The sequence below is a fragment of the Lathamus discolor genome, chromosome 3, assembly GCF_037157495.1.
Source record: "Lathamus discolor isolate bLatDis1 chromosome 3, bLatDis1.hap1, whole genome shotgun sequence".
In the NCBI taxonomy this organism is placed as follows: domain Eukaryota; kingdom Metazoa; phylum Chordata; class Aves; order Psittaciformes; family Psittacidae; genus Lathamus; species Lathamus discolor.
The window spans coordinates 75615004-75637799 of NC_088886.1; the positions used below are offsets into that span (position 1 = coordinate 75615004).

Here is a 22796-nt window from a genome sequence, read left to right on the forward strand (position 1 = left end):
AGCATACTAGAAAATTAGATAACACATGGATTTTATTTATTATACCCTTTGTAATACTGTTGAGTCTGTATCTGATTCAGTTTGAAAATATAAATTGTTTTTTTATGTTATTTCAGTTTTCAAAAAGAAAAAGTCATATGGTGGGTATATTATTCCATGGAGAGATACAATTCATGAAAATGGAGGACTTGAGTTTTTTCTGCCTTGAACAGATTCCCCTGCTTCCTCTATCTCCTCTTGCTACAATCCTTTCATATGCTGATAAATATGAATTTTTAAATGGCAATGAAACTATAACCATCTTGACCATTATTTGGTTTTCCTGGCTTTTTTATACATTAATATCACTTCTTCATCCCAAATCGGATCCTAAAATTTCCCTCTCTGATTTTATTACTGATTCTAATTATCATTTACTCAGAATGTGAAGACTGATGATCTCACAAGGGACATATGTCTCATCCTGTTGTCCATGTTTTCTTGTTTTACTTTTTCAGTTATATCATTCTCACACTTTTCCTATTGCATTCTCATCACTTTTCTTATCTCTTTTGACATTTGTTTCCTTGTGGCATTGCCTCATTCAGTACATTACACCCTCTTGGTTCCTTGGCAGCTTCTAGATTAATTTCTTTTTTTTTCTTTATGTAATGATTTCGTTTAGCCTTTGGTATGTTTTCCATTTTATGCCAGTTCCTTTCTTGCAATTTCAGTTGTACATTGCTCTTTCAGTGGTATTAACAGTTCCCTGTGTCTACCAGATTGCATACTATTAGGATTTTTTCAACCACTTTCTGGGATTTTGTATTCCTCTGTTTCTAGCACTTGTTATTACATCTGGAATTAAATTGTTGTTAACCTCAACTGCATTTGATTCAGGACATGCATGAGTTTTAAACATACTAAGAGAGTTCATCTAATCAAAACTTATTTTTCAGGTAATTTCCAAAGGAAGGTTTTTTGCACACTCTCCACTCCCATATATACTGCCCATTCTTCAACTGCTTTTTATAATTTCTTGAATTCATACAAAAAAAGAAGCATCATTTTCCATACCACTAGAACGTTTAACATAAGTTATTGTCAAAGAATAATTTTTGAGATTGCCCAAAGTATGTGCTTAGCTTGTGCTAACCAAGAGAAGATATATTTCTCACATGAAACGCTGTTGATCTGTAGAGAATTACTTTGAACTCTACTTTCAGAAAGTCTCTTTTTTCCCCCTTGTTATAAGTTACATCTTAGCAATGTAAATTTTTCATAGCTTTATTAGAACTTCACAGAGTCTTCATGTCATTTCGATGTCAAAGACATTGGTGATATTAAAGATTATGAAAAAAACATAGCTAACCAGACATTTATGGCAGGAAAGTATGTGAAAATGTAGCAATATTCAACATTTTGTTGTTGTTATTGTGTAAATACTACTACTTGAGCAAAATTGCCTCATATTGATCAACTAACTCAAAATAAATACAACTTTAAGAGCAGGCAGGTTTAATCTGACTTGTTACTAAAACAAAGGGGAATCTGTTTTATTCAGAACTTGATGTTACAATGGTTTACTGTCAGTGAATTAAATATGCTTAACGTGTCCTACAGTCTTAAAAGTAACATGTTTCATATTAAGATAATATAGTTTTCCACACAAATATCGTATATATATTAAAAATTAACACCTTTTCCTTAATTAAGAAGGCTGAGAAAAGTCAGTAGAATTTATAAGCTAGGCTTAAATTCAAATAATATTGCAAAAAAAGAAAAAAACACAACCAAACAGCAAAGGGCTGCACTTCCCTATGATGGGTATAAACTTACTCTTCTAAATTGGCATTGCAGTAAAATGTCAGTGATGTTCATTGTCTGAAATGGGTCATGCTGCACACTAAACCGGTCTTTACATATTGCCGTATCTTCCAAAGTGGAACAGACCAGACCAAGTTTCATGAGTAACTTCTGTTTTGTTTCACAGTCTCATCAGAATTGGAAGGGAACTCTGGAGATAACTTTTAATTTTTTTAAATATTGTTTGCATTTCTGCAACTGTGGTATTTTTTTTCTATCTTTATTTTTACCTAACTGTGGGACAAGTGAAATGGCAGTCCAAAAGTTGGAGAGAGAAAGATAAACTTTCTTTCTAATTGTAGGCTCAGAATTTATTCTATTAGTGGAGTTCTCAGAATTTATTCTATTAAAGGAGTTCTACCTTTTTATGCCTCCATTTCCTCAATCTGAAAATGTACTAGACCAGAAGAACCGTGGCTAAAAATAAGATTAAATTTGGCATCTCTACCCGAGTACATCTAAGCTACCCTGAGGTACATTCATTAGAAATGTACTAGTTTCAAGTTCTTCATTGCTTTAGCTGGAGTTTGTTAGTTTTTGGTTTGAGTTGTTTTTTTTCTTTCATAAATATATTTATCTTCTGCACTGTTTAATTTACCCTCTATATTTTTGTGTTTGTATATTTCTTTTCTAGGTTTTTCAAAAGGAACTGATGATTTTATTGCTACAGAAAACAAACTGCAACAACTCTTATGCAACCATCATGTTTGGTTTCACTGTGGCTGGTTTTAGCTTTTGTCATTTTTTCCTTTGTCATTGAGGTTTCACAGTGGAAAGGTGGACTATCCAATAAGCTATAGCTATGAATCCTGTGGAAAGGCAGGGGTAGGAAAGGATTTTTTGCTTTGTAGGCAAAAAAAAAGTTCTCACAGATCAATATTTGACAGAATTTGTTGTGTGTATGTTCAAAAATAGTTTCTAGCAGCAGTAGCACATTTTTCTTGTTCCTGCATTGGGGCTGTATCTTGTCATCTTATGTGCTGATCTCACATTGACTTCTGTTCATTTTCTTTGTGCACAACAATGAATTTGCATTGGCAGTACGGAAATTTGCAAGGGGGAGGCCATATACCAACTGTTCTCAGGAATCCATAGGGAATCTGATGGGTGCATAATTCTTCACAGGTTCTCAGTGTAGGCAGGAAGGTCTTGTCTAGGGTTCACATGAAGCAAAACTAGACATGCTCTGAAGAGAACTAAATAACGAAGACAATTCTGAGAATATGTTACATGAATTTGTTTCTGTGTTTGTTTGTAATATGTGTAAGCATGAAATAAAAGTGAATGAGCACTGTTGTTAAGAAAAACAAAACTCACTGTGAAATAAGAAAAAAGAACTAAACAACTAAAACAAACTAAGAAATAAAGAAAGGGTAAGCAGGTGCAGAGCTTGGAAAAAAAGAAAAAAGTTTATTTAAACATTTTAAAATTTAAAAACAGAGATTTAGCAGTAGATCTGTTTCCTTATTGTTCTAAAGAACTAGAATGTAATTTACACTGATTTACTGCTCTCCTCTTTGATGCATCTAACTGCCAAGTTACAACTGGCAATGATTAATTTTGATGATGGGATAGTAATTTTCCTCTAATTTTGAATTGTCTCTTTTTTTCTTTCCTTATCTTTTATTATAGGTCTTTCTCATGTAGGCAGTTCAATAAGGATTTAAGGATCTTTATCTATTGTAGGCTTTAGCCTTAAAAAAGTAATGCTGTGAAGAGTATTTCCCACCGGTTTTTATTTGGTTGGTTGTTTTGGGATTTGTTTAGTATTCGTTGTTTTTTTCTTGTGTTTTGGGTTTTTTTGTTTGGTTTTGTTGGGGGTTTTTTATTTGTTTTTTATTTTTGGGTTTTTTTTTTAATTTTCACAGTTCAATGAGGTTTTACCTGTAGTCCGTTCCAGTAAAAGCCCAAACTGTGTTTTTACTGTATTTTAACAATTGCTTTCTTTTGTAGTGTGTCCAACCTGAAACATTATTATTATTTTAGATTTCCATTATGGTTGTATAGATAGCCCTCAGTCAACTTGTGAGTGTACTGTGCTGAATGTAATAGAAGCACCAACAGTCAGTATCTGCTGCAAAGATTCATGAAATTCTGAAATTATGTCCTAAGCCCTCTTAAAAATCCAGGCCTTTCAGAGGCAACACAGAGAGAGATACCCTAGATGATGATAACTAAATTAATTTCAATGTCATTAAAAAATTTCAAAGCAGTTCAACTATTCCTATTGTTCTGAGTTTTTCAAGTGGTGATAAGAGACCTCATGGATTCTGTATTAATTTTTTTAAGTACTGTATTTATGGCAGCGGTGATGTATCAGGGTTCATGTATGGTGTTCCAAGTTAGATTCACTTCTTTATATTTATATAAATATATTACTACCTAGCAGGAGCAGGAGGAGTCACCTTTAACTTCTTTTTTTTTTTTTATGTTTTTGTTTTTGTTTTTTGCTTGTTTGGTTGGGATTTTTTTTGTTTGTTTTAACCATTCTGTTGTTTTCAGAGCGTATGAATTCCTATGAGTTTTGCAATAATTTTAAAATTTTAACTTTTCTTATAGATAATGTGAACAAGTCTCCTGTGATATACACAATTCATACAATGGGACATTGGGCTGCTGCTGTAAAAGTTAAAGAACTGAAGAAATCAAAACAGCCAGGTAAACGATATCTTACACTGTCAAAGACTGAATTGCAATACATTATGATGATGATGAAGTTCTTAATATGAAGTAAATCAGATAACTGCACTGAAGCTACACTGACCCAAACTGTAAATGTTTTGATGGTTTCCATAAATTATGCCCGGGTTTCCAGGCACTCCTGGTCTGAGTTTTATATATTGAAGCCTAACCAGTAAGTTTTGGCTGTTCTGAGAGATGGTGTCATAACGTCTTGTCACTCCCATAACATCTTACACTGAGAGGTGAAATACATTGACTGAAGTGTATAGCACAGTCTGTAAGACATTTATTGGAGATCTAGGCTCTGCTCTCTCTACCATTATGAAATAGAAGTATTCATACATTTATGGAAACTCTTAATGATTTTTGCAAAACAGAACAGATTCAACAGGCAAAATTTATACCTACTTAAGGAATAATATTCTGAGAGCTCTGTACATTTCTTGTAAGTGGAAAATACCTTGAGATTTAATCAAAGTATTATAGATTATAGCAGAAAGAAACAGGTTTGTTGCTAGAAAAGTTGGGTCATCTGTGGTCAGAGATAGTCAGAGATTTCATTAGAGAGAAGCTTTTATGTATCTGACTTGCTTTACAAAAGTTAGATTATGAATCTGTTGTAACACTAGCTGTAAACATCAGGATTATGCATAAAAGATTAAAAAATGTAACTGAATTGTAAATTAAAAATCATGAAAGAAGAGTAAGAATTGAACTTTTTTTTTTTTTTTTAAATTGATGCATGTATTGGCAATATTTCATAAATATGCATGTTTGATAATCATAGAATAGTTAGGTGTAGACGCGGGAGTCATGGACAATGCAGAAACGATCAAAGTGATCAAGCAATAGCCAAAGTTTATTGCATATACACTGGGTTATATACCGATCTTGTTCTTCCAGCTTGCGTCATATCCTTAGATACAGCAATTCCATTGGCTAACATTCAAAGGTTAACTTACATCACAAGCCTAGCAACAACAATTCCATTGGGTAACGTTCTAACATTCAAAAGTTAACAATGTCGACTTAAACATTGCTTGCCAACCACAATTTTTCAACATCTTAACTATACAGCATCAGCAATCTTACTTCCCTAATATGCCTCCCCAGATGCTCTGGTTATGTTAAGGCCCAAGCTCTCTTTGTTTCAATAGAAGGAGCAAGAGTTCTGTCCTAGGCCTCTTGCCTCTGCTCACAGCTATGACAAACCTGCCCACAGTTACGGCTGGAAAGAACCTTAAGATCATCTAGTTCCAACAGCCCTGCCATGGGCAGGGACATCACACACTAAGCCGTGTCACACAAGACTCCCTCCAACCTGGACTTTAACACTGCCAGGAATGGAGCATTCAGAACATCCTTGGGCAACCTGTTCCAGTGCCTCACCACCCTCACGGAAAGGAGCTTCTTCCTTATATATAACCTGCACTTCCCCTGTTCAAACCCATCCCCCTTGTCCTGTTGCTACAGTCTCTAACGAAGAGTCCCTCTCCAGCATTCTTGTAGGCCCCCTTCAGATACTGGAAGGCTGCTATGAGGTCTCCACGCAGCCTTCTCCGGGATGAACAGCCAAACTTTTTCAGCCTGTCTTCATACGGGAGGTGCTCCAGTCCCCTGATCATCCTCGTGGCCTTCTCTGGACTTGCTTGAGCAGCTCCATGTCCTTCTTATGTTGAGGTCACTAGAACTGCACACAGTACTCCAAGTGGGGTCTCACAAGAGCAGAGTAGAGTAGCAGGATCACCTCCCTCAACCTGCTGGTCATACTTCTTTTGAAGCAGCTCAGGATACAGTTGGCTTTCTGGGCTGCGAGCTCACACACCCGGATCATGTTAAGTTTGTCGTCAAAACACCCCAAAGTCCTTCTCCGCAGGGCCGCTCTGAATCTCTTCTTTGCCCGACCTGTAGCTGTGCCTGGGATTGCTCTGATGCAGGTGTAGGACCTTGCACTTGTCGTGGTTGAACTTCCTAAGGTTGGCATCAGCCCACCTCACAAGCATGTCAAGGTCCCTCTGGATGGCATCCCTTCCCTCCAACATATCAACCGAACCACACAGCTTGGTGTCATTGGCAAACTTGCTGAGGCCGCACTCAATCCCACTGTCCACGTCAGCGATGAAGATGTTAAACAAGACTGGTCCCAACACCGATCCCTGAGGGACACCACTCGTTACCAGTCTCCAGCCGGACATTGAGCCATTGACCACAACTCTTTGCATGAGGGCATCCAGCCAGTTCTGTATCCACCAAGTGGTCCACCCATCAAATTGATATCTCTCCAATTTAGAGACAAGGATGTTGCGCGGGACAGTGTCAAGTGCTTTCTGCAAGTCTGGGCAGATGACGTCAGCTGCTTTGCCCCTGTCCATCAGTTCTGTACCCCCATCATAGAAGGCCACCAAATTGACCAGGCAGGATTTCTCCTTAGTGAAGCTGTGCTGGCTGTCACCAACTGCCTCACTGTTTTTCGTGTGCCTTAGCATGCTTTCCAGGAGAATCTTCTCCATGGTTTTGCCAGTCACAGAGGAGAGACTGACTGGTCTGTAGTTCCCTGGGTCTTCCATATTCCCCTTCTTGCTAGTGGAGGTTATACTTACCTTTTTCCAGGAAGAATGTAACTCCCACAAGTTGAGATAAGAACAGTCCAGTAGCTAAGGTATAACACAAACCACTACTGCTACCACCAATAATAATAATGATAAGGGAAATAACAAGGGAAGAGAATATTCTTGCCGAGCAATACCCAGCCTGACCCGAGCAACGATCTAGCCATTCCGGGTAACTGCCCCCAGTTTATATTCTGGGAAGGACACACTGTGGTATGGAATACTCCTTTGGCTAGTTTGGATCAGGTGTCCTGTCTCTGCTTCCTTCTGACTTCCCTGGCAGAGCATGAGACTCAGAAAGTCCTTGGTCAGAGTAAGCATTACTTAGCAACAACTAAAAACATTGGTGTTATCAGTGTGTTCCCAGGCTGAAAGTCAAAACCACAGCACTGCACCAGCTACTAAGAAGGAATAAAAATGACTGCTACTGCTGAACCTAGGAAAGTATCCACCCCTTATTTCATACCATTCATGTCATGCTCACATCCCACATTTTTCAATATGCCATCACTCTTGTCTCATATATATATATATATATACATACACACACACACACAAAGAGAGAGATATCATTCCTTAGTGCATGGACTAATCCCTATAAAGCAGCTGAGTTCATCTGGTCCGTAATGTCGGGCTCCGTCTCTGGTAACAGTCTTTCAGAGCAGGAGAGACGGAGTGCAGTGTTTGCAGTGCTGGATTGTTCCCTGCTGATGACACTGTGGAACTTGTCTGGTCACTGCTGAGCTCTTCTGGTTTTGTCAAAGTTTATTTGTTGGGATGATGGTCGAAGGGAAGTCAGGGCCTGTCACTGGTGACCTGAAGACATCTAGTTTGTGGGCTATAAAAGTGCTACATAGCAAGCAACAGCATATACTTGAGTTCATTGGCTGCTTTCCCCTAAAATCAAATTCCCTTGAGGTATACATCAGACTTCCCAATCTTCCCACATTACCCACCAAGTATATCCAGGTCCCTGAGCAAAAGCAATCTCATGAGTGGGTTTGCCTTTACCTGAAGCAGGAATAACCCAGACTGGCTTCCCCAGCAAATTCTCTATGTATACCACAGAAACTTTATCCACTTCTACAATATGTTAAAGTTCTGACTGGGCTGGGCCAGCCCTGTTGGCAGATCCTCTGGTGTTGACCAACCAGGTGGCTTTCGGTAAATGTGTACCCCAATGTTTGAAAGTCCCACCACCCATTGCTCTCAGTGTAGTTTTTAACAGCCCATTGTACCGTTTGATTTTCCCAGAGGCTGGTGCATGGTAGGGGATGTGATATACCCGCTCAATGCCATGCTCTTTGGCCCAAGTGTCTATAAGGTTGTTCTGGAAATAATTCCCATTGTCTGACTCAGTTCTCTCTGGGGTGCTCAATTATGAGCCCATCTATATGTTGCATCTCTGCCCTGATGGCCTGAAGTGTCATGGGCCCACCGGGCCAAGAGTAATTCACCCTTATGTTGCCAATCTAAGTCCGTCTGAGCCACTTCAATCTTAGCCGCTCTATCCACTTGTTGGTTGTTCTGGTGTTCCTCAGTGGCCCAACTCAGCCACATGAGCATCTACATGGCGTACCTTCACCACCAGGTTCTGCACCTGGGCAGTGGTATCTTGCCACCGTGCAGCAGCCCAGATGGGTTTACCTCTGCATTGCCAGTTGCTCCTGTTATTCCCAGGCTAAAAGTCAAAACCACAGCACCGCACCAGCTACTAAGAAGGAGAAAAATGACTGCTACTGCTGAACCCAGGACAATATCTATAGAAGCCCTTCCTGTTATCTTTCACATCCCTTGCCAGATTTAATTCTAACTGGGCCTTAGCTTTCCTGACCTAGTCTCTAGCTTCCCAGACAATGTCTCTGTATTCTTCCCAGGCAACCTATCCTCAGTTCCACCTTTTATAAGCTTCCTTTTTCCCCTCAGTTTTCTCAGCAGCTCCTTATCCATCCATGGAGGCCTCCTCGCCTTCCTGCTGCATTTCTGTCTAGTCGGGATGCAACACTACAAAGCTTGGAGCAGGTGCTCCTTGAATATCAACCAATGGTCTTTGGCCCCCATGCCCTCCAAGGCTTTTTCCCATGGTTCCTGTTGAGGCCAAAGTCTCCTCTATTGAAGTTCAGGCCAGTGAGCTTGCTGTGTGCCTTTCTCACTGTCCTGAGGATCTTGAACTAAACCATCTCATGATTGCTACAGCCAAGGCTGCCCTGGAGCATCACATTCCCAACTAGTCCTTCCCTGTTGGTGAGCACGAGGTCAAGCATGGCACCTCTCCTTGTCAGCTCCTCAATTACTTGTAAGAGGAACTTGTCTTCCACAGAATCGAGGAACCTCCTGGATAATTATAAATAATAAGATGGGTGAGCCTTAATTTGATTTAATTTTATTTTATACTGTTTCCTAGTAGTAATTCTGAATTTTTGATCTTCATCATTTTGGACTAAATTTCATAATCTTTTACACACTTCAGCAAATAGTTTTGCTGCTAATCAATAGGATTAAACATTTTAAGGATGTGCTCAATAAAGATTTCCAAAATTGAGCCCTTCTGCTTGCACTGGTGTGACTAGGGAGCTCCCTTAACTTTCTGTTAAAGAACAAGCTTTTACAAATTTGCTGGGAAACTGCTCTTCAAAAACCTAATGCATATAGTAAATAAACAAGAAAATGTTAAAACTGAAAAATGTTTGTAGAACTGCTGAGTTATTTTAAGCTTTGTAAGTGATCTCATAACATGGAAAAATAAAAAGGAATGTAAATGACTTATTCAGTAAAAGGTGAAATATGACAGAAGTTGAATTCCCAATCTTTTTGATGAATGATTCAAAGGAAATTGTTGTGCTTATAATTTCAAACCATAATCAGTGATTAATTCTTTGATTTTTGCGATTTTCTCATTCTGGTGCATCAGTATGTCTGACAATGGGTAACAAAGAGAGCAATACAAGAAATAACCCGTTGTACATATTTTTGTGTGTATATTCCAGAGCACAACTCCTGTCCCAGTTATTAAAGCATGAAATCATAGAGTGGTTTGGGTTGGAAAGGACCTTAAAGCTCATCTAATTCCACCCACCTGCCATGGGCAGTGTCATCTTCCACTAGACCAGGTTGCTCCAAGCCCCTTGCAGCCTAGGCTTGAACACTGCCAGGGATGGAGCAGACACAGCTTCTCTGAAAAATCTCTTTTAGTATCTCACCATCCTCACGGTGAAGCTTTATTTCTAATATCTAATCTAAATCTCTCCTTTTTCATTTTAAAGCCATTGCCCCTTGTCCTTTCACTCCATGTCCTTGTAAATGTCCCTATCCAGACTTCTTGTAGGCCACCTTTCGGCACTGGAAGCTGCTCTAAGTCCGGTCTGCTGGAGCCTTCTTTTCTCCAGGATGAACAAACCCAGCTCTCTCAGTTCTCTGATCACCTTTGTGGCCTTCCTCTGGGCTTGATTCAAGAGGTCTATGTCCTTACTATGTTGGAGTCCCAAGAGCTGGACAGAGTACTCCAGGTAGGGTCTCACAAGAGCAGATTAGATGTGGCGAATCACCTCCCTTGAACTGCTGGTCATGCTTCTTCTGATGCAGTCCAACATACAGGTGGCTTTCTGGGCTGCTTTTTCTATTGAAGGATAGCAAATAAAAATTCACTTTGACTTTTGTTCAGTTAGACAAACGTCTTGGGAAATATTCACCTAAAGGACTTGACTTTTAAAAATCTGGATTCCAGTTGCTAAAATGTCTATGTAACAAACTCTACTGCTTTTTGTCAAAAAATGACTGAGGTCTATATGGCACGTAAGGCTCTATTTTCACACTGAATAACTTGGCGAGTTTCCATAAAGTCACAAATAGCCTGTGAATGTTCAGTAGTTCTATTCACAACAAGGTTACAACAACGGGCACAGTTTTGAAACTGATGGTAAGAATTATGTGTACCATTCTTTGTAATTCTGTAACAGAAGTATCCAATGCTTATTTTGGACACCTTATGACATATTGAGCAATACATATATTTAGAATCAATTCTGATGGAATCAAAAACTGGCCTTTCACTACGTCAGTTGGTAAGATCAGTAAATATGATCCAAAGCTCTTAAAGACACTTTCCTGAGCATTCTGAAGCAACCTATTTTTGCACTGACATTGTATACCAAAGAAGCTATTTTTGTGTGATTCATATCCTGGTGTTTGTAAACACTGTTAATAGTTTCTACATGAAATGGTGTTTCCACTACATGTAGAAAAATTGAACAATAAATGGTCTTGTATATCCTCAAGTTAACAAGTTCTATCTTGAAATTCGTGAATTGTTTACCATTATAAGATGGCTTTAACTAAAGTCAGTCACCATCATACAATGCAGTTACTTTGTACCACTCTGTTGGTTTCATAGGCTTTGGAAGGCACTGGCTACACAAATGTGCAGTCAGATTACTTGGGCTGCTCTAGCCACCCTAGTGCAGAATATTGCCATTAAGATCATTTTCTATGCCCATCAGTCAGATGGTATTCTTCTCACTTCTTTCTTTCTAACCTTTCAAATGATGCTGGTTTTCGCTTTATTTAGCTAATGTATCTACAGGCTTTTCTCCTAAGGCAAGTTATCAAATAATTGCTACTAACTTGAATTCAGTAACAAAAATGAGTTACCTTAATATCAGCTAGAATTTTCTGATTCTCCTTTTTAGGGTTTTTTGTTTGTTTGTTTATTTCCTAGTTTGTTTTCTGTTAAAACTGTAAACTCACCAGTGTAAAGGCAGTGTCTCCATAGGTTCCTACAGATTGTAGTCCTGATCTTTTATGGAGTTGTGAATATTACAGCATGAAAATAAATAATGTTAATAAATAATATTCTACCCATTTAAGCACTGATTATCAATATTAAGGTGGAGTTAATAACAGTTTTGTGTGAGAGTTCTTTCTGAGTGAAAAAAGCTTTAACATCAGCTCTTACTGCAGCCAAATATTTGTAAACTGAAGTTGCTGAGAGCCAAAATGGTAACAGTCATCTTGCAAACAGATGGGATAGTCCTGTGTTAGTGAACTTTTGCCCTAGGAAGCAAGAAAGTAAAGGAAAGGAAGGAGGAGAAAATAGAAGAAATGCTCAGTAATTATTGCACAGTATTGCCTTGCAATTATTGTTTCATTCAGACACATGTATAATAAATCTGTTGAAATAGTCTGAGTGATTCAGATATGGGTGGGTAGGTGTCATTTTGGAAATGCCATTGGATGTCCGTATAGTCGTTGCGTTGTTTCCTCTTTCGTAGCCAAGTAAACAGTGACAGAGTGGTGTGGTAGACTATTAATGATGTAATTTATTAAATTAGGCTCTATAAACAGAAATTTATACACTGTGCTTCCAGCTGACTGGAAACAGAAAATTAACATTTGAAATCAAGAGTGCACATTTATCTCTTTAAATCTTCTAAGTCTTTGAAGTCTAAATCAATGAAATTCATAGGGTTTGTGAAGGCAGTTTAGTGTCATCTAAAATTTAGGTGAGAAGGTAATGTATTTAAGAATGATCACTTCACTGTGTAGTAATGTTAAGTGCTCCTCTACTTTAAAGAGTGAATTTAGTTGCAGAGTATTTTCATTTTTTATGCTTTAGAATTCCCCATACATCTTGGATGCCATTAATGTAGGTCGTTTGTATTCACTGTTAGGTTTTTTACACTGCCAATGGTATACTGTTTCATACACTGAAATTATTACCACTTTTGAGTCTGATTAGGTGCAAAGTAGTTTCCATAGAGATTTGTACAGTATGAGTAGTTTTGTTTATTGCCTTATGCTTTTTAAATATGCTTTATTATTTTGTAGCATCCTCACATGCTCATCTTCTCTCTCTCAAACTCCACTGTCACTCTTCCTCCAACCATTAAAAACTGTTCACAGGTCATCACCATAACAACACATCCAGTGAAAGTCAGCTGGGAACAACCTGAAATTAGTGCCAACAGTGGAGATGCTTCTATACCCAGTGCCTCCTGCTTCCAATGCAGAAGTTGTCAGGTTCAGAATATAGCCCATCATGAAGCTGGTAGCAAAGCCTTTTGCTGGTTTAAAGTAATCATCAAAAGTAAGTGCTAAAAAAGGTAAGTTCTGGGATAACACTTAATAAATATGACCCTGTCTCTTTCACAGTTCAGTTTCCAGTACTGAACACAGTGTGTGTGTTTGTTTCCATGCACAGTTTGGTATCAGGTGTACTATAAGAAATAGCATGTTTGGTTTAGGTTTAAAAATAGTTTTCTGCCTAAAACCTTTGATGTAAAACAGCTCCTTCCTTGAGTATCACTTTTTTATTTCAGGGAATAATTGTTTACTAGGGAATTATTGTATAAAATTTGTTGGTTTACCATTTGCTTTAGTCATTATCAGTTGAGAGCTTCAGCGACCAATGATCTGTAGTTGTCTTCACTGCAATCTGATCCCTGTGCTTGATGCTGTGGACAGGCTTCTGTAATGTTTGTATTTTTATTAATAAAGCCCTGCATTTAGATAGTGACAATTTCCAACATTTTAGAATGCAACAATGAAATATGCTGAGCAATAATACAGTGATGTACCATCTTAAACACACATTTGCTTGGAAAGCTATTGGTGCTGTTGCAGTCCCTCTGTGGAGCATTTTGCTCATGTGAATACTCACTTTAAGCACTTCATTATAAAGTCTGGTCACTTGCTCAACAAAGGTAAATTTAAAGTAGCTTAAGCTGTGTAGCCAGGCTCAGACTTCACGCCAAAGTAACTGAGGTATGCCTAGAAAGGCCATTATGCCTTTTATCAGTAGGAAAGGACCAAGAGGATGGTGGATTTGGTAAAGAGCATTTGTAAATCTTACTACTACTTGAGGGTCTATCATCTCCAGTAACACAGAAGTTTTTAAACTAATTTAAGAGTATTCCCGTAAAGGATTGATAACTTTTAAGCATTAGATTGATTATAAATCCTGTTTGTGTAGATAAGCTCTCTGATATGCAGAAACAGAATGCTTTCTAGTCAGCAGAACTTCTGAGATTTTTGAGCTTATTGCTCAAAATTCAATGAGCTTTTGTAAAAGGCAACCAAACGTTCTGAATTAAGGACATAACATTGGAAAAGTAGTTACTATAAAAGTGGGAAAAACCCAAAGCTACTTCCTCTGGCTTGGTTTCTTACAGAAGACAAAGCATGCCTACAAAGGTTCATTGACATGATGGCAGAACATAAAAGAAGTTTATTGAGGATGGGACATATTTCCAATAAAATATCCTGAATGGCTTTAATAGAACTTTGAAAAGCTTTTTGAGCTGTTTGGAGTTCGCATGTTCTCTTTCATTTTGGGTATATTAAAAAGTACTACAAACATATTTCAGAACTACTTTGCCTTCTATTCTACAGATATCATCGATTAAACTGCTTTTTAAATTCTTTGAGAATAGTCTTCATTGTGAGTTTCAGATGGAAGATGGGATTTCTTGGTGTTTCTTACATGTAGATGTGTTTTAAACATACTTTATGAAAACACAATTTATTACCTGCCAACCCTGAAGAGGACTTCACTTTGGGGAGGAAAATAAAAACAAAGGTTAAAGTGGAAGGTAGTGGTTTGCTGTAAATGGCATTACCTCTTTCAATGTAGAAATCAGAATGCTATGATAAATTCATAATGTTTTTAGTTGGCTTGTACATATTGCTTAGAAGTAAAGTAATAACACAGATTGTTTTAGCCAGAATAATACTGCACCAGTTGTGACTAGCCAAGATAAGTGGGTTACTCCAGCCCTCTCATTTATTTAAAAAAAAATTGTTTGGCTGCTTGTCAGGAAGTGACTTCAGTAGGGAAGCACAGTAATTTGGTTATCAAACACTCCTTTTTCTAACTTCTCCAGTGAAATATGCATGTGAACTCAATGTATGAAAAACATTTATTTCCAGCTTCTTGTCTTCAGTAACTCATCATGTTACATGCAGCATGATTCACCCTAGACGGTTTATCTGTCATGGGGGATGCAGGTGGAAGAAGGAAAAATTCTCAGAGCACCTAAAATATATCATTCCTTTGTAGGCAGTGATACTATTTCCAGGCAAAGTAGCTTGGTTACCTGTTAGAGGAAATTTCTCTAGCCTCTGGGCCTTATACCCTTTGTTCCTGATTGTCTTGAGACAAGCAATCAGAAAATCTCTAGCTTAGGGACTGTACTGCCCCCAGGGCTAATATTACTTTTTGCCAAATATTGTGTTTGGATTGCTGAAATTGCAATGTGTCCTCTGAAAATTGTTGTTAATACTTTTTAAGGAACTGAAATAAAGATAAAACTTGGAGAATGTTCAGAACGATTCACAGTCACTATTCAAAGTTCACATTCTTGCTGTCAGGAGGAAGGAAAACTGCCATATAAGAGTAAATTCATAAATATACATGACAGGCAGCAGAAGTGCCTTTCTTAAGAGGAAATCTAGCTTTGAAGAAAGCTTCTGATGTCTATGGGTAATTTGTTTTTTTTTTTAATAGTTTTTACCTCCTTTGCTTCATGTGTATTAATTCACAAAAAATAATACTGTGGGTTGAAAAAAACAAAACAGTGTCACATTTGCCTGTATTTTCATTTTGGTAGACAAGTCATCTTCATTCCACTTTCAGTATTCTGCATGGCTTCACAACAAAACTACCTAACCTCTATGAACAGTGTGACAGAGCAGCTCATCATATGTCATTGAAGTTGGAAAGAACTCCTATGTTTTATTAATATCAACTTAAAGCATAGTTACCATCTCAGGGGTGTGGGGGAGGTGTGACTAAGAATATGCCTTATATGCATGGTCAGCAATGTACCAGCAAGATTTGTTAAGTAAGAGGAAGAAAGCTGTAAGCAGAGTCCAGCACTGCTTTGTCCATAGTTAGGTATTTATCATTCTGGGGAGAAATATAGAGAAACAATAATAGGCACTTTGTTGTAGGAGAAATCAGAAACATCCAAAGGGCAGTATTGTATGAACGACTCAAAATGATTAATTAAAAGAGTAAGACAGATTTTCACTTCTTAAAATGGAATAGCTTCACTTCTTGAAGAAATATAACTTGAAAGATAGCCATGTTAGATATTTTTCCAATAGTTGGAAATTTAAAGTACTAATTTAAAGAAACAAGCAGAATATAAACTTCTGGTTTTTTGGACCCTGCAGCGGCAGGCTACGATTTGATGCCTTCTCTGTGCTTCAGATATGTTGCTCAAAACAAAGCAAATGTAAAGGTATAGGGATTTAGTTAGAAACCTAAAAATGGGAACAGGACATCATCACAGAGGCTCAGAACAACATTGGAAAGAAACAGGAATGTCAGCCTGTAGCTAAAGGACAAAGTAATTTATGATACTTTATATAACTTTGGGAAAGAGGTGAAAACGCAAACATTTATACGCAGGTCAAGGTAAATGTCCTCCCTCCACTGACACTGCATTGATTCCTCTGGAAGGGTGCCTTTTTATTGATGCATTTCTACCTAACCTAGCTGCATGAATCACCAACCTGACGCTGCTGCTTTGCAAAAGCGGTTGTAGTTACTAGTACGAGTAGTTGTGTTACTGGGTGTCGTGGTTTAAGCCTAGGTAGTAACTCAGACCCATGCAACCACTCACTCACTCCCCATCTTCTTCTTCCCGTGCCCCGCTCCCAGAGGGATGGGGAGGAGAATCTAAAGAATGCAACTCCCACAAGTTCAGATAAGAACAGTCCAGTAACTAAGGTATAACACAAGCCACTACTGCTACCACCAATAATAATAATGATGATAAGGGAAATAACAAGGGAAGAAAATACAGCTGCTCCCTACCTGCTGACCGATACCCAGCCCAACCCAAGCATTGATCTAGCCCTTCTGGGTAACTGCCCCCAGTTTATATACTGGGGATGATGTGCTGTGGTATGGCTAGTTTGGGTCAGGTGTCCTGTCTTTGCTCTCTCCCGGCTTCCCCTCTTCCCTGGCAGAGCATGAGACTGAAAAAGTCCTTGGTGGGAGTAAACATTACTTAGCAACGACTAAAAAAATTGGTGTTATCAGTGTTGTTCCCAGGCTGAAAGTCAAAAACACAGCACTGCACCAGCTACTAAGAAGGAATAAAAATGACTGCTACTGCTGAACCCAGGACGCTTTGACAAGAAGTGTAAACTTCAGCTGTTCGGAGACCTTTCCAAGAAGAATACTGGCACAGTCCTGCTATAAGCAAACCTGGACTTCTGCAGCTTGTGCATCACAGAGTAACAAATCTTAGTGACATTGTGATTAGATAAGGAAAATATTTGTAATCTAATTGGGTTGGGCTGGGAGGAAATAAAAGTCTGGAGTCATGAAAGGGTCACATTGTTTGAAACTGTCTGAAAGGAAAAAAATTCTATTCCAAAAATTGTCCTGGCAAATTGTTCTCCTTTCCAAGAGTAGACAGAAGTGTGATTTAGATACAAAAGCATGATTTTCAAATTGAATATGAACCTGAAATAGTTTAAGGATTTGAGCACACTGGGTAAAAGAACAAAGCCCAAAGTGTCTGTTTGCTTTGAGTAATAACAGTAAACATGAAACAAACCCACAGTTGTCTTATTTTGCCCCAAGATATGAATGCTTTATTCAAGATTTTTTGATAAAACCTCAAACTACTGCTCAAGGTGAGCAGCTCAGAAATGTTATTAAAGATATTAAGATATTTGCTGTTATCTCTTGAAGGGTGTTACATGCATATCATTATATGTATTATATATATTAAATAATATTATAGAATGATATTATATAATGTTATCTGTTACCGGATTAAGAGCGCTATATAAACTGGGGACATGTTTGTTTAAAGCCATTGAGGAGATGAGATCTGTATCTTCCTTAGTACCAGGCATTATATATATTTAAATGACCTGCTTAATTGCAAGTCTTCGTACTGCATAATACTAAAATACATGAGGAAAACTATGAAGCAGGCCAGTTTTCAGCTGAAATGGGACAGGATACCCACTGGAGGGAGTTAACCAACACAGTGGATCTGCCTTTTTGTATCCGGTGTGTAAATGAAATAGTATCAAAACACTGATAATACGGTTTTGCAACTGAGGGGCTGGTGTTGTGGGAGGACAGTCAACTTTGTGAGGGCAGCTGGGGTTGGAGATGTGGGCAGTACCATAAACTACTGAGACATAATTCTTTAGATTTCATTCAGTACTGCTGTTACAGATGCATCATAAAGCTTAAGTAGTGTACTGGAAGGGAGTTAAGAAAATCAAGTTTATCCAGAACCTGTGAAAGATATATCTAGAACGTGAAGAAAACAGCTGGCAGGAAAGTAGGAGCTTGCACTTACAGTGGATCTGAATGATAGAACTATGCTATTTATAAGATAGACCTACATTGCAATCAGGTATTTAAAACCAGGCATCTGCACCAGCAGTTAAAGCGTCTGTGATGAGAACAGCTTTAAGCTATGGAGGTTGAAACGATATTATACACTGACAAGAAAAAAAGAGAAAAATAAACCCAAGGTATGTTGGCTATAATGACAAAAGACCAGAGAGAAGAGAATATGGAAAATTTTCACATTTCAGAGTTTAACTTTTTGTGCTTCATGTGTTTTGGTAAGTGTTACCTATTTTGATTTTGTGTTCTGTATTTTATCATAGCCTCTTAAAAATAATGATCTTCTCTCACAGCAAAAAAGTTTTTTAGTAAATAACTTCAACTTCTTCTGAAAGTAATTCTTCACTATTTTCTTGGTATTTGGAAACTGTCATGCAGTTAATAACTAAAAAAAACCCAATTTATTTCTTAGAGGTGAGTTTATTTACTGTATTTCTTCTGGAGTGATGGAAATGAAGTTTAGTCTGTTATATTCATTTTATTGCCATTTGCTTTAAGTGATCTTTCAAGTACTACAAACCACCTCTGGTAGAGACCCCAGCAGCAATTCTGCAACTTGTTCCAAATAAAGGCCACTGGTTTCCACCAAAGCCTACAGATCTGGCATATTTCTGTCAGACTTCTTATATGACATATTTCTCTTATTTGGATGTAGCCTGGGAAAGAGCATATATATATATATATATATATATATATATATAAATATCAGAAATTTGCATGGGTAAGGCAGTCTTGAAAATTTCAGTTATTTGATTGCTTCAAGCTTTTTGCTGATTTAAAGCTTGTTGATTAATGCATTGCTGTTATAGAAAATTGTGTTGAATGAGTATGACCTAAATGGAGAAAAGAGGTTTGTCTCCAAGTAGGCTGCCTCCTGGGTGACTATTCTGATGTCAGATATGCTGAAGTAGAATTCAGAAGAGTTACATGGGAACAAAGCCAAAGTTACTGGAGAATTGGATTGAGTATATAGCTTTAAGACTTGCAAATACTGGTTGCAATTTCTGTGCTTTTGTAAAATACACAAAATATACCTACACACAGATTTTTAATGACACAGTTCTTGAAGGCTTAAATATAAGCTTCCTACAACATTTTTTTTCATTGTGTCTTTCAGCAAAGCCAGATATCTTTGCCGGTTTAGTCTAGAAATATGACAAGCTAGTACAATACATTTTTACTGTCACAACTATTTGCTGAATGGTGGGCCACAGTGGATATGGAGTCATGTAGAAAGTCTACAAGACAAATAGTTTTTAGCACAAAATTATTAAACAAAGAATCTTCAAGGACCTAACATAAGCGATGCTGATTTATAGATTCAAAATATGCCCTGGAGTCTTAGAGAGCCTTATGTTTTGCTTCCCTATTAGCTACTGATGGGATGAATGAGCTTGGAAATTTGCCGGAGTAGATATTCCAGAAAAAAATATTTATGGTTAAAATGTTTTATTCCAACATGAATAAAGCAAATTGAGAATAAAACCGCATAACCTTATTTTATTCTAGAGGCACGGCAGTATCTACAAGAGGAGTTGTGGAATAACTAGTCTGGAATTGCAACAAACTGACAGTGCATGAAATACTTGCAGTGGATACTGTAGTGGCTTTTAGAACAGGGCCAAGATAGACTCAAGGGAGGCAAGAAAAATAACTAAGTATTAAACAAAAGAGGACCACGATATGTTTGTCCTTGCTCAAATTCACAAGAGGTGGAAGTCTCAAGGAGCTCTTCTGTTGCAAATGTTCCTATATGGCTTACAGGAAAGATCAAAAGAATAATCCAGCACCAGACAGCATCAGTTATGAAGGATACCTGAACTGTTCTACTGTCAAGATGTCTGGGTGGCCACAGACATTTACTGAACTGACAGGTAAAACCAGATCTTTTTATAACAAGTTTATTCAGAGAGTTCAGGTCCTGCCTATGGCTTTCTGGAGCACTGGTAGGACAGATGCACTTATGTTGCACTCCCACTGCAGGCTTCCATAGGTCCGAGGCTCACATCTTCTTGTGGTTAGAAACTTCAGAGGCAGTTAAACTAATATGCAGATTCATTGACTTTGAATCCGAAAGCAAAACCGAATAATTTTATTGACACATAGTATAGCTATGTGATTGGGAATTACAGTATTATATCCTCTCCAACTAAGTAACTACAGATGATGAAAAAAGCTTGAATTTACATTGACAAGTTCAGAGCAAGTAGGGAGAAGAAAGATCTTTTTTTGCTGAATTGAGGTTTCTGTCATCACTGAAATGAGAACATGCTGCTCACACCATCTATTTGTTGCGGGGGGGATCTCACATTCTCAATTTTTAAACAGCTGTCTGTTTAAAAGGCAATATTATATATCAGAAAGTCTGTTTGGCCTTTCTCTGTATTAAGAACAACATAGCGGATCATATTTCATCTGGCTTTAATATATCCCTTGAGCTGCATTGTCTGAAAAATAGAATATGAAGATGATACAGCAATATTTGCCAGGATCATTCTTTAAATTTAAACGTTCCTCTTCGGCAATAAAGTGTAATCCGGAACCTGTAATTCTCAAGCAGCAGCGGATTATCTGGACTGTTCAAAGTCACACTGGGTCCAGAAAAGGAGATTCACTACAGTACCCTGAAGATGACTGCAATGAGGCAGCAGTGATAAAACACCATTTTATCAACAGTAGGACCCATTTTTACCAGGTACCCCTCCATTTTTCAGGTTACATCTGATGTGCATATAGTGATTTTAGTACATCGCGTATCACTGTGGGCTTGGAAACATAATATAATAGGGCTGGAAAAGGTAACAATTTGGGTATTAAGAGTTTTCTGACAGCACTGTTAATTTGATCCCTCCTTGTGTATTTTAGTGTACTTAAAAGATTATTCTCTCTGTGGTAACTCACCTTCTCCAGTAAATGTCAATTATTTGTAACTTGAAGACAACAGATTCTTTTAAATGTATCTCGCTAGACACATAGCCTGTCCGTCAGTATGCACAAACAACTAGTATGCCCGCTATTAGAGGGCATATTGCCAGTTTCATTTATCTCATGATAAATGTTCAGAGGCTACTTCAAATAAATACTTTGAAAGAAAGAAATATATAGAACTTCAAACAAAGGTAGGGCAGACCTATAGGAAAGTCATGGTGAACGCCAAGGCTTGGAGGGTCAGCTGCTCAAGTGCAATTGAATGCATTAGTTGATATGGTCTCATAATGGTTGTTAAGAAGGTGAATGGAACTTACCAAAAAGGTGCTACATAAGTAGACTCTATGGATGCTGCTTATTTGTGAATGTGAGGGCAATACAACTTCAAGGGTTAGGTAGTAGGAAGCAGGGCAAACTTGATTATTTTTATTCTATTTTAATTTTACTTAATGATGCACATCCACATGTATTTAATACAAACCCCTGCTCATTCTGAACTAAGTTACAGTTCAGAGTGAACCATTGCTAGACTAGTCGTTTTCATTATGTTAATATATTGTTTTCAGCTGCAACCAGAGGAGACATTCTTAAAAAAAGCAGGTAATTTCAACCTTTAACAAGATTGTGCTCACTTCTAGACAGTTAGGTTGGTCTAGATATCTTATTTAAACTGCTTCACTGAAGTCTGTGGGAACTTTCCTATCTAGTCTAGAAACAGGAGATAGTATTTGAACGCTACACTAAATACCTTCAACAATAAATATTGCTTTAACAGAAATAGGAATGATTTCTTTATCTTGGCACTGTTGGGAACCAGGCTGGACAGCTAAGGAGTTCAACATGTTGAATCACTGAAGTGAAAGCCAGATAATATTATGTTGTGAGTAAAAGAAGGGGCTAAAGGAGTTAAGGAAGGAAACGGGGAAAAAGAAGAACATGTAAATTTGCTACAATATTGTTTCTCTTAAGCATATGGATCATGCCCACTGACAGTAAAACTCTCAGGCTCCTTTTTAATTTTTCCTCTCACCAGCATGCATGTGCCTGGAAAGTCAGCAGAGACTGTAAAGAGTGGAATATGTAATTTTTCTTTATTTTGAAATACAATTATTGTTCAGGGCTAGAACAGAGACTTTTTTGAATTCTTAAATCATTAACAGTCCATATTTATGCAAATATCTTTTTCCGTTTTAATTTTTAACACCATCACTCTATAGGCTTTCCATGTTCCTACTGTCTTTACGTATTTGTAGTATTGCCACTAGCTTGCAGATTGTTCATACCATCCATACTTTGCTTATTGTATGCTTCTGCAGGATTAGAAATATGATCAATTCTTAGATTTGCCT

General features: G+C 37.7%; 1 protein-coding gene across 5 annotated transcripts in view; it reads left to right on the plus strand.

Moving 5' to 3' along the window:
• The window catches only part of FAM171B (family with sequence similarity 171 member B), a 191242-nt gene that overhangs the window by 162279 nt on the left and 6167 nt on the right, over window positions 1-22796 (plus strand). For 4 of the 5 annotated variants that reach the window (XR_010610624.1, XR_010610625.1, XR_010610626.1 and 1 more), the window contains 4 exons: window positions 4405-4503; window positions 13035-13218; window positions 20029-20393; window positions 21234-21317. The gene's annotated coding sequence lies outside the window, so the exon portion shown is untranslated. The remainder of the gene's footprint in view (window positions 1-4404; window positions 4504-13034; window positions 13219-20028; window positions 20394-21233; window positions 21318-22796) is intronic. The other variant, XM_065669861.1, reaches the window with a different exon arrangement.